The 12,602-nt window shown below is 54.8% G+C and overlaps 1 protein-coding gene and 1 pseudogene across 12 annotated transcripts in view; one reads left to right on the forward strand and one right to left on the reverse strand.

The window, feature by feature from the left end:
• Positions 1-248: 248 nt before the first annotated feature.
• KLC1 (kinesin light chain 1) overlaps positions 249-12,602 on the forward strand; it is a 49,155-nt gene continuing 36,801 nt past the window's right edge. For 7 of the 12 annotated variants that reach the window (XM_070411957.1, XM_070411981.1, XM_070411999.1 and 4 more), the window contains exon 1: positions 251-482. The gene's annotated coding sequence lies outside the window, so the exon portion shown is untranslated. Of the gene's footprint in view, positions 483-12,602 lie in introns of all 12 variants that reach the window. The other 5 variants (XR_011471157.1, XR_011471159.1, XR_011471158.1 and 2 more) reach the window with 2 other exon arrangements.
• On the reverse strand, positions 5,689-5,805 carry LOC138999565 (U4 spliceosomal RNA; annotated as a pseudogene).

Raw genomic sequence — 12,602 nt, forward strand, 5'->3', positions numbered from 1 at the left:
CGGGCGGGCCTCGGAGAGGGGAAGGGGGGAGCCACGCCCGCAGGCCCTTCCCCTGGGGGCGGTGGCGGCTTCCTGAGGGTCCGGGGGGCTCGGGGGGACCCGCGGCCCTGGGAGACGCATCCCGGCCGCGGGGAACCTCCTCCCAGCCCCGCAGCGAGGCGGCCCCGCCCCCTGCTCCCGGCGGGTGACGTCACGCGGCGCGCGGCATTGTGGGGCGGGGCCAGCCGGGGGAGGGGCGCGAGACGCCATTTTCGGTGGCGGCAGCGGCGGGCAGGAGCCGAAGGGGCGCGGGCGGCGGCGGCGAGGGGAGCCGCGGGGACAGCGCGCGGACGGCCGAGGATGCTGCGGGGAGCCCGCGCCGGCGCCCCTCGCTCGTGACCGCGGCGTCGCCCCGGAGCGGCCCAGGCGGCGGCCCGGCTGTCCCGCCCCGCGCACGCGCCGGGCCCGGAGCTGACAGCGCGAGCGCGCCCGCGAGCAGCACGGTGAGTGCGGCGGCCCGGCCCCCGCGTCCCTTCCCTCACCTCCCGCTCCGGCCGCCGCCGCACCCACGGCCCTCCAGGTGCGGGTCCCCTCGGCCTCGCATCCCCGCCCGGCCCGGCGTCCCGGCTCCGGCCCCGCATCCCCGCCCGCGCCCCGCAGCCCCGCCCGCGCCCCGCAGCCCCGCCCCGGCCCCGCATCCTGGTCCTGCTCTGCATCCCGGCCTCACATTCCCACTCCGGCCCCGCAGCCCGGTTCTGCGCCTTCCCTCATCCCATCTGTCACCGGCCCCGCGTCCCCGCGCCGGCCCCGCATCCCGCCCGGCTCCTCCCCGCACCCCCGGCCTCACATTCTCTCCCGGCCCCGCATCCCGCCCGGCTCCTCCCCGCACCCCCGGCCTCACATTCTCTCCCGGCCCCGCATCCCCAGCTGCGAGCGGGGGCGGCCGCTCCGGGAACAGCTGCGGCCCGAGAGCCGCGCCGGGGGAGGTGGCCGCCCCCGGGAAGGCGGCGCGCGGGGCGGGGGGCGCGGGGCGGCTGTGCTTTGTCCGAATCCTCCCTCTTCCTTCCGGCCGCCGCCCTCTCCCGCGGCCCCGCCCTGGGCCGGCGCGCCTGTCAGGCTCCCGGGCGCCGCGGGCACGGCCGGTGGGAAGCGCGGGGACCGCCCGCGGCCGCCGGACCTGCCTCCCCGGGGCCCTTCTCATCCCTCGAACCCGGCGCGAGCCGGTGCACCCGCGGACGCCGAGCTGGCGCCGCCCGGCCCGCAGCGCTGGTTGTCGGCCTGGGCGCAGCCCTTTCCTTAAAATCCTGAACGCAAAGCATTAAAAAAAGCGAGGTTAACGCGCGGCGACCGGACAGTGTTATCACGGGGGTCGGCGGAGCCGTGTGACCCTCCGTTAGGACTCCTGCATTTGGTTCCCTATTGCGTTATTGTTTTATTATTTAAGCAACGCAGACGACACATGAGACGTTCCAGAAGGAACACTTGTGAAATGATGTTTTTGTAAAGTGCGAGGAGGCAGCCCGCTCGCTCACAGCGCCGCGCAGAGGGCAGCGAGCTCTTGGCTGCCTCGCTGGTTAGATGCCAAGGCTTTTCGTGCGGCGGGACGAAGCCCCGGGTCCGCGGCGCTGGCTCCAGGCACATGGCGCCCAGCCGTTCAGGGGAGACGGCTGGGACCCGGCCGAGAGTCCCGGGTTCGCCTCGTTGCGGGACCGGCACCAGCCGCGTGGGCATTGGGTTCGCTGTGTGGTCTCCCGTGTCTGTGGGAAGCAGCGATACTGAACATTGAAGATTCTCGGGGAGGGGAGGCGCAGAGGGCCAGTCTCTCCGGCCGCAGAGTGCAGCATCATGGTGCGGCGAGCCTGGCGCCCTGGGTGTCCCCGAGGGGCGTGGAGGCCGGGGTGACCTCACTGTGGCCGGGCTCCACCGGGCGTGGCCGGGCCTTGGAAAAGCACTGACATGCCATCGGGAAGGTGGGAAGACGTGCCCGGAAACGCCACTCGGGAGGGGCACGGAGCGTCTTAAATGAATGCACGTTGGGAAGCAGCCTCAGAACGCTGGCGAGAAGGCAGGGAGCAGCTCTCCACAGAAACTGGCTTTGAACAGTGGTGTAAAAAGAAAACTAGAAATAGAGAAGTCAGAAGTCGAGTAAAATGTAGGATTTGTATAATCTGAAAACAAGTGGGATCTGATAAGAAACCAGAACTTTAACAAAGGGATGAGTAACATCCTAAATACAACACATCTTAAGTGTCAGATTTTGGGGCATAAAATAGAAATGAGTGGCATATCAGGATGGTGAAACATGGTCTTGTCTATTGAGAACCAGCGGAATGGCAGGTGACGTGCTAATTAATTAGCAGGTGGTGATGCCGAGATGAAGACGTGGCTACTGGCCGCCGAGGGAGCTGCCGTCTGCAGGGCAGACAGGACATGGCTGCACCCTGATTAGATCCAGGGCTGTGCTGCCCCAGGAGGTGATTCCAGAGGGGAGGCTCCAAGAGTTCAAATTGGCCACTTGAGGGTGGGGCTGGAGGTAGTGGTGCTGCATAGGGAGAGATGGGGTGGGTGCTGGGGTGGGTGCTGGGGTGAGAGCTGAGGTGGGAGCTGAGGTGGGAGCTGAGGTGGGAGCTGGGGTGGGTGCTGGGGTGAGAGCTGGGGTGGGTGCTGAGGTGGGTGCTGGGGTGGGAGCTGGGGTGGGAGCTGAGGTGGGAGCTGGGGTGGGAGCTGGGGTGGGAGCTGAGGTGGGTGCTGGGGTGAGAGCTGAGGTGAGAGCTGGGGTGAGAGCTGAGGTGGGTGCTGGGGTGAGAGCTGAGGTGGGTGCTGGGGTGAGAGCTGAGGTGAGAGCTGAGGTGGGTGCTGGGGTGAGAGCTGGGGTGGGAGCTGAGGTGGGTGCTGGGGTGAGAGCTGGGGTGGGAGCTGAGGTGGGTGCTGGGGTGAGAGCTGAGGTGAGAGCTGGGGTGAGAGCTGAGGTGGGTGCTGGGGTGAGAGCTGGGGTGGGTGCTGGGGTGAGAGCTGAGGTGGGTGCTGGGGTGGGAGCTGAGGTGGGTGCTGAGGTGGGTGCTGGGGTGAGAGCTGAGGTGGGTGCTGGGGTGGGTGCTGAGGTGGGTGCTGGGGTGGGTGCTGGGGTGAGAGCTGGGTGAGTGAGATGGAAAGGTGAGGTCCGGACCAGCTTGAACAACACGCCTGGGGGTGCTTTCATCCTGAGTGTGGAAGGGGGGCTGAGGACTCCAGGAGTGAGGTGACATTTAGAAGGAGCTTAGGGAGTGTGGCAGGTGCTTAGAACCGAGATGAGACTAGTTAGGGAGCCATTATACCAGGTGGGGACTGAGAGCCGAGTGAGGGCAGTGCCGGCAGGAGCAGAGGAACCGGTGGTTGGAGTAGCCTCGATTTGGGGCCGGGTAGACTGGGGAAGGGTGGGGCTGCAGGCAGGCAGGAGCTGTGGGCAGCATGGGCAGCCAGAGCAAACTACTGAAACATGTGGTCCCTCACTCCTCTGCTGAATGTTCCCAGCGTCCTGTGAGCACCCCGCCCCGTCTGCCCTGCTGTCCCCCCTCCCCCCTGCCCTCCCCGAGGTGCACCTCTCCGGGTGTGGGTCTGCACTGCCCGCTGCTGCGCACCGCACTTCCTGTGCACTCAGGGTGCCCTTCACTATTTCCTTACGTGGCTTACTGCCTGTCCCTCGCTCACCTCCTGCTCCGGGGGTGCGAGTTTCACCTGTTCACGCATGGGCAGTGCCTGGCCAGACCCGCTTAGTAAAAGTGTGGAAGGGAAGCACCTAGAGGGACTTCTTGTCTCTGGGTGACTTGGGCTGGTGAGGCGGAGGGGACTTCGCACTGGTTTGGGTTAAATCTGAAGTGTTTGGGCGGCCGGGGTACTAGCTGGCAGTTGGAGGTTTAGGGCTGGAGCTCAAGACAGATTTATGCTGGAGATAAAGATTTGAGAGGTGGCATCATATTGGCTAAAGCCAGTTGCGTGTCCTTCGCGACCTCTGACCGTGGATGGAGTGGCCCTGAAGGGCAGCAGGGTGGGCCCTGGGAAACGGGAGGGCGGGGCTTGGTCACTGTCACATTGGTTCAGAGGTCAAGGAAGAGTTGGACAGAAAAGTCTGTTGGATTTGGCGTCTAGGAGATTATTAATGACCTTCCACATTTTTCCTGAGAATATTCCTTCCTGAGGAGGGAGGGCTAATTCCGAGAGCTGAGTGGCAGCAACAGAGGACCCTGCCTTCTCTCCCAGGCACCTGCGCCAGGCCACCTGCAGCCTCCTGGCTGACCTGCTCTCAGATCAAAAATGAATGATGACTATTTTGTTTGAATTTTTGGAGGCAGATGAAAGCAGTTTGGATCTATGCTTTTGAATGTCCCTGCCTCTGAATTTACTGTGCTACTGCTAATACTAGTAAAACTGAAGTGAGCGCCATGCCAGGTAAAATTGGTGCTTTAACCACCTCCATTTTTTTAAATTGGTTTTAAAGAGAAGGGAGAGAGAGAGAGAGAGAGAGAGAGAAACCGATTTGTTGTCCTACCCATCCATGCAATCACTGGTTGCTGCCAGTATGGGCCCTGACTGGGCATCAAACCAGAAACCTTGGTGCATCAGGATGGCACTCCGGCAGGCCCGCCTCTATTCTACATGGAGGAATGTGGCTAGAGAGGGCAAGCTACTTCACCCCGCGGGACCTGGCTGTGAGACCGGGCTTCCGGCTCAAGTCTTTTACTTGCAACAGCCTGGTTATCACGAATCAGGATAATAAATAATGCCAAGCTTGCCCTGGCCTGGTGTCTCCGTTGGTTGGCGCGTCATCCTGTATCCAAAAAAGATGGTGGATGCTTATCCCTCCTTCCCTTCCTCCCTCCCTCCCTCCCTCTCTAAATAACTACATAACAATGCAGTTCACACCCAGTGTCTGTGGCGTGGCTTCTCTGGACCCTCCTGAGCGGCGTTTCTCCCTAAGCTCAGAGCAGCAGAATTCAGTTCTTTTGGTTGAGGGGCTGGCGACCCGGTTGCCTTGCTGGCTGGTTCTCTCAGGTCCTCCCTCTCAAAGCCAGTTGTGGGGATCCTCCTGCAGCCCAGCCCCGCTTGCTTCCCTCACACTGCGTCTCTGACTTCCAGACCCAGATCAACAGGGCTCACGTGATTGGGCCAGGCCCACTGGGTCCCGCCCTGTTTTAAGATCGGCTGTTTGGGACTTTCATTACATCCGCAGAACCCCTGCACTGCAGTCCCCCTATCAGTGGTTGAGTGAATACCTGGAAGGAGGTGTGGGTGCACCAGGGGCTGAGAATCTTGGGGGGAGGCATCTTAATCTGCCCGTCACATCTCAACTTCATTGTGTTCCCAGAACCAGACCATTCATACCCGTCTTGCAGTCAACATCGGAATAACAGTGTCTGAGTCCACACAGCAGCTAGGAAATTCTGCTTTAAAATGGAAATGTAATTTGTATGCAGGGAAATACTGAGATTTTCAATATACTGTTCCCTCAGTTTTGATTAATACATATCAAAGTAGAGCCCGGCCCTAACTGGTATGCTCGGTGGATAGAGCGTCGGCCTGCGAACTGAAGGGTCCCGGGTTCGATTCTAGTCAAGGGCACATGCCTGGGTTGCAGGCTCATTCCTCAGTAGGGGGCGCACAGGAGGCAGCCAATCAGTGATTCTCTCTCATCATTGATGTTTCTATTTCCCTCTCCCTTCCTCTCTGAAATCAATAAAAACATATTTAAAAAATTGTGAGGCGGTAGTCTTTTTTTTTTTTTTTTTTAATTAGCAACAATCGTGCCTCGGATAAACCTTATTGGCTGCGATACTGCCACTGCGAAAAGCTGAGGCGGTCGTCTTTACTGCAGTGACAATACACCCGAGTTTACTTTATAAACAGGTTAAAAAAAAATAGAGCCCAGACGTGTGTGGGAGGCAACCAATCAATATGTCTCTCTCACATTGGTGTTTCTCTCTGTCTCCCCTTCCTTTCCACTCTAAAAATTAATGGAAAAATATATCCTCAGGTGAGGATTAACAACAACAAATAGAGCCCAGAAAGTCCCCTTACGCCCCTTGCCAGACGGCAGTCACCCCCCCACAGCAACACTGCTCTGTTTCTATGACCACAGGTTGGTTCTACCTGTTCTAGGTGTCAGGTGAGTGATGTTCTGCAGTGTGTGTGTGTGTGCGTGCGCAAGCGCGCATCTATCCTCTGTCGCCAGCACAGCCCTTGAAAGTCATCCCTGTTGCACGTGTCCCTGCAGTCCTTTCCGCTCGTTCCCGAGGGGCTGCCTGTGGCCCTGCCGCAGCAGCCATCTTCTCTAGATGCACTTCTGGGGGTGTTCTGTCAGGACTGGCGCGTCCTCCGAGGGGGGCGCACAGGCTCGCTGCATGGCCGATGTTTCACGAACCTGCCGGGTTTGCAGAGGGCTGGGCCTTTTCCTCCGCGGCACCGAGCGCGGTCCCTGTGGCTCCGCAGGCTCGGCCTGAGAGGGCATCTCCTCACGGGTCAGTGAGGGTTCCCCTGGCCAGTGGCCAGTGGCGATGGGCGCTTCCTCCCTGCCTGCTGGCCTTTGGGGCACCTGCTTTTGTGCAGTGTCTGTTTTAAGGGTTTTGCCCATTTAACAGATTGGGTTCTCTGTCTTTTTGTTGTTGAATGTAGGATTTAAGAAATCTTCACGAGGATATTTTTTTCCAATTGATTTCTAGAGGGGAGGGAGGGAGGGAGGGAGGGAGAGAAATATATCAGCGTGAGAGACGTATTTATTGGTTGCCTCCCACACATGCCCCTACCAGGGCTGGGGAACTTGCATCCAATGAATGTGCCCTTGACTGGGAATCAAACCGCAGACCCTTCGGTCCACTGGCCGATGCGCTAACCACTGAGCACTGGCCAGGGCGAGTGTAGGAATTTTTTAATATTTGGGTTCAAGTCTTTGTCAGATACATAGGTTGCAAATATCTTTCCCAATCTGTGGCTTAACTATTTTTTTTGACTGTGCCTTTTAAGTTTTCTTTAAGGAAATTAGAGGCTTTATTCATTTAGTCAAAGCTTGTCCCATCTTTTTTTATTTCTTTTTGCTTTCTCTCACCCAGTACTTTTAAAATTTGATGAAGTCCAGTGTGTCAGTTTTTTTCTCTTATGGTTCCTGTCTCCTGTTATGGTCTCTGTTCATGTTTTTAAATAATTAGGAAATGTATGCTGCCTTGGGAAAACTCCTGATCGATCGGAAAGATGTAAAGGTGTGAGAGCTGCCCTTCTCCCCTGCCTCTGCCCCTCCCCTTCCTCCCTGCCAGGAGAGCTGGGTCTCAGCTCGTCTCTGTAATGGCCTTTGTCCGGGTAGGAGGAAAGGCACTCCACGCAGACCAGCCATTGGTTGCCACTTACATATCAACTTCTATTCTTTCTTTTTTTTTTATTTTTTAAAAAAATATATTTTATTGATTTTTTACAGAGAGGAAGGGAGAGGGATAGAGAGTTAGAAACATTGATGAGAGAGAAACATCGATCAGCTGCCTCCTGCACACCCCCTACCCGGGATGTGCCCGCAACCAAGGTACATGCCCTTGACCGGAATTGAACCTGGGACCTTTCAGTCCACAGGCCGACGCTCTATCCACTGAGCCAAACCGGTCAGGGCAACTTCTTTCTTTCTTTCTTTTTTTTTTTTTTTCCCGGTTTCAGAGAGGAAGGGAGAGGGACAGAGAGATAGAAACATCAATGATGAGACTCACTGATCGGCCCTCCTGCACACCCTCTACTGGGGATGGAGCCCACAGCCCCGGCATGTGTCCTGACCGGGAACCAAACCGTGACCTCCTGGTTCATAGGTTGACGCTCAACCACTGAACCACGCTGGCCGGGCCCAACTTCGCTTCTGCTAGGATGCTGTGCCGCTGACGTTTTTCGTTTGGAAATAAACAGTTCTTCCCACGTGGGAGCGAGTGCTCTCTGCACGCAGCACCTGTGCGTGTTCTCAGGCGCACTGGCCCACGAAGCTGTTTCCTCTCCTCTTGTCCAACCAGGGACTTGCAGCAGCGACATCGGCCTCGGCCTCACTGGGGCTCATTCACCCTTGTTTTAGGGAAAAGTGGGTGCTCCTGGCTTCATGGAGCACCTTCCCGGTAGTGTCTCATGCTTCCCGTTTGCACCTGAAAAGAGGGGCCTGTGGTCTTAGGCAAATTAAATGGCCTCAGTGCTCTGCCCAGACCTCGCCAGGAGCCCTGCCCAGAGGTGGGAGGCCTGGCCTGTTTTTTAAAATCCTCACCTGAGCACCCCCCCCCCCCATTGATTTCCAGAGAGACTGGGAGGGAGGGAGGAGGTGGTGGGGGCAGAGAGAGAGGGGTACGTGCCCTTGACCGGGAATCGAACCCAGGACCCTTCAGTTGAGCCAAACCGGCCAGGGCGGGGCTGGCCTTGGACAGCTGTTCCTCAGGGGCGGCGCTGGCCATTGGCAGGCAGAGAGCACTGTTCCTGGGACGCGGCACCTCAAGGCCGGTGGTGGTCAGGTTGTTGGAGAGGGCGAGGGCCTGAGGCTCGCGTGCCTGGTGCACGGCCCTCCTGCCTCCTGGGCAGGGCTGTGGGGAGAGCCGGCCTCCTTCATGCCCTCATTCCGCAGGGGCGCCTGCAGCAGAGCCCGCCCGGCAAAGTCCTGCTTTATGTGTCCAGCGGCGTACGGTTTTGGGTGGGAGCCGATTCAGAGTGGAGGCTGTAACCAAGGAGTCTCATTTTCACACAGTCACGATGCGTTTATGTGACTTAGGCCAGCACGATTCAGTCATTCATTTCGTTCTGTGACTCACGTTTAGAAGAGGAGGTGAGAGCGTCAGATAGAGGAGATGGGGAGGATGAGAGCAGAAGAGCTGCAGGGGGGAAGCAGGAAGTGCCTGCCCTTTCCATGTGGGCGGCTCCTTCTGGCGAGCTCTGGGTGGTCCCAGCTGATGGAGCCCGTCCGTCCGTCCGTCTGGCCTCGGTGGACAGTGACTCCTCGTTGGGGCGGGGCAGCGCACAGCCAGGTAAATACAGTCAGCACGCTGTGTGCTGTGTGCTGTGTGCTGTGGGTTAGAGCAGTGGTTCTCAATCTTGGCTGCACATTAGAATCACCTGTTATGGGGTGGGGCCACAACATTAGTAACAAAGAAACAGATTCCGGAGGATGAGGCCCAGAAATCAGGATTTTAAAAAGATTCCCAGGTGATTCTAATGTGCAGCCAAGGTTGAGAACCACTGCTTTAGAGGATAAAATAGCTCACTGAGCCACAGAGGGCATCACGGCTGTACTTTGATTCAGCGACGTCATGATTCGAATGAGACTGAGACTCCAGGAGACCGTTGTAGATTTTGCTCAAATAGGAACTTCACTGTGTCCTATAAGCTCGGGGTGACACCCCTGCGCCCACTGCTGTCCTCCGTCCCTCCAAGAACAAAGCCCAACATCTGAAAAGTCAGCACTGTTCTGTCTCACCTCTTTTCAAGCAAATTGTATCCCCTTTGACTCTTCACTGTATAGTTTTTGTTCTGAAATTTCAGAACCAAAAATATGTACATTTTACTACTAATATTACCATTGGTTACTGTGCATTTTACTAGGTGTACCGGTTAATAATGGCGGATTTTGTAATCAAAACACAGTAATTTCAAGAGAAATATCAAAAGTGCTTTATTCAAAGTAATGTCCATCGCTGGCTACACATTTCCCCCATCTTTCAGGTGATTTGTGGAGACCGTCCCAATAGAACTTTTGTTTTGAGGCAAACCATTCAGAGACCCGATTTTCCACTTCTTCGTATGATTTGAAGTGCTGCTCAGAAAGTGCGTGTGTCATCGGTCGGAACAAGTGGGAATCTGAAGGAGCAAGGGCTGGTGAATACAGTGGGTGGGTTAATACTTCCCAGGCAAGATCTTTTAACGTGTCTTTAACTGATTTTGAAGTGCGTGATGGTGCGTCATCATGAAGCAAAATTACTTTGCCGTGTCTTCTGGCACATTCTGGTCGTTTCACGATCAATTCGTGGTTCAAATTGATTATTTGTTGTCGGCAGCAATCAGTATTAACGGTTTCACCTGGTTTTAGGAGCTCATAATACACCACACCTTCCTGCTCCCACCAAACGCAGAGCATTGTCTTCTTTCCTAAGCGATTTGGCCTTGCAGGCGATGTTGATGGTTGACCTGGATTAACCCATGATTTTGTGCGTTTGGGATTCTCAAAATAAATCCACTTTTCATTGCCAGTCACAATTCAATGCCAAAGCAACTTTCTTTCATGCTGTTGAAGCAACATTTTACTGATGACTTTTCGGTTTTCCGTTTGTCTTTCGTTCAGTTGATGTGGCACCCATTTTCCTTCCTTTCAAATCTTTCCCATTGCTTGTAAACGATTGGAAATTGTTTGCTGAGCAACGTTTAATCTTCCTGCAAGTTGTCTTTGAGTTTGACACGCATCTTCATCCAATAATATTTGTAATTGTTGGACTTCAAACTTTTTTGGTTGACCTGGACGTTCTTTGTCTTTCACATAGAAATTATCACTTTTAAAGCATTTAAACCAGGGTTCACAAGTATCTTGAGATGGAGCATGTTCACTCTAAGCTTCCCGAAGTATACAATAACTTGTTCTTCAAAATAAAGTAATGAATTAAAACTTCCCTCAAATGCCCTTTTTTTGGCACGAAATTCGACATATTTTTATAAAAAACATTTTTATTGGTATTTTTCAGAGGGGAAGGGAGAGGGATAGAGAGTTAGAAATATTGATGAGAGAGAAACATTGATCAGTTGCCTCCTGCACACCACACCCCCTATTGGGGATGTTCCCGCAACCAAGGTACATGCCCTTGACCGGAATCGAACCTGGGACCTTTCAGTTCGCAGGCCTACGCTCTATCCACTGGGCCAAACCGGTTAGGGCTCAACATTTTTTTTTAAAATATATTTTATTGAATTTTTACAGAGAAGAAGGGAGAGGGATAGAGAGTTAGAAACATCGATGAGAGAGATCGATCAGCTGCCTCCTGCACGCCCCCCAGGAGGGATGTGCCCGCAACCAAGGTACATGCCCTTGACCGGAATCGAACCTGGGACCCTTGAGTCCGCAGGCCGACGCTCTATCCACTGAGCCAAACCTGTTCGGCAGGGCTCAACATTTTTAAGCGTAAAAATATCTATGATGTTAACACCTTCAGCAAATTTGACATATGAAGTTTTGAAGCTTGCTGTCAATACAACAAAATAGCATATGTATCAAATCGCATATACATCAACATATGTGTAACTCCATCTATTGAAAAAAATCCGCATTATTAGCTGGTACACCTAGTAGTCACAAAAGGTTAAGTATTTGGAAAATTCCAAGTCCATCGGAGAGGCTTGAGATTTCTGCTTCTCAGGGAGAGCGAGGCTAAGAGACGGGGTGAGCGTCCTGGGACATAGACGAGATCCCACAGTGGGGCGCTGTGCTTTGTTTTCTTTTATTTGTATCATTTAATTTAAAAAATTCTGGGCATAGGCCCTAGCTGGTTTGGCTCAGTGGATAGAGCGTCAGCCTGCGGACTGAAGGGTCCCGGGTTCGATTCCAGTCAAGGGCACATGCCCGGGTGGTGGGCTCGGTTCTCAGTGTGGGGCGTGCAGGAGGCATCTGATCAATGATTCTCTGTCATCATTGATGTTTGTATCTCTCTCCCTCCCTCTCCCTTCTCTCTGAAATCAATACAAATATATTTTTAAAAATTCTGGATATATTTTACTGAGATATGGTTCACATATGACAAAATGTACAGGGCTGTACAACTGTCTAGTTCCCGACATTTCATCAGCCTGGTAAGAAAGCTGTACCGCCCCCTCGCCCTCCCACCGTGGCCACCACTCATCTACTTTCTGATTCTCTGGCCCCTCCTGTCAGCGGAGCCAGGCGCTGTGCGCCTTTTGTCTGGCTTTGTTTAGGGGCGCAGCGTTGTCCGTGCTGTAGCGTGGACCAGTATTTTGTTCCTTTTCAGATCCACGTGTTCCACTGTGTGGCTGCGCCCCGATTTGTTTACCCGTTCACTCACCGCTGATGGACCTTTGGGTGGTCTCACGCTTTGGTTATTACAAATGATGCCAAAACGCTGGTGTGCAGGGCTCACACGGCCCGCTTTAGTTTTGCAGCATTTGTTTGCGAATGCTGACCTAAGCATGTTTCCATTATTCGTGGGTGTGTACCCGGGTGGAATTGGTGGCTCTTTCATCTGATTTTCCAAGCTTTGCCAGTTGTATCATTTAATCCACAGCACACTCTGTAATCTTGGGTTCCAAGATACAGAATGTCATAGTCCGCCTGGGCCGCTGTAGCAAAACACCATCAGACATTTAGTTCTCACAGTGGCGGAGGCTGGAGAGTCCAGGATGCTGGTGCTGGCAGAGTCGATGTCTGGGGGGGATCTGCTTTGGCTCAGAGACACCATCTTCTACTTTTTATTTTATTTTATTGATTTTTTACAGAGAGGAAGGGAGAGAGATAGAGAGTTAGAAACATCGATGAGAGAGAAACATCAATCAGCTGCCTCCCACACACCTCCCACTGGGGATGTGCCCGCAACCCAGGCACATGCCCTTGACCAGAATCGAACCTCGGACCTTTCAGTCCGCAGGCCGATGCTCTG

Source organism: Myotis yumanensis, unplaced genomic scaffold (genome assembly GCF_028538775.1).
Source record: "Myotis yumanensis isolate MYYU_CA2020_CCGP unplaced genomic scaffold, mMyoYum1.0.hap1 SCAF_1, whole genome shotgun sequence".
Taxonomy (NCBI): Eukaryota; Metazoa; Chordata; class Mammalia; order Chiroptera; family Vespertilionidae; genus Myotis; species Myotis yumanensis.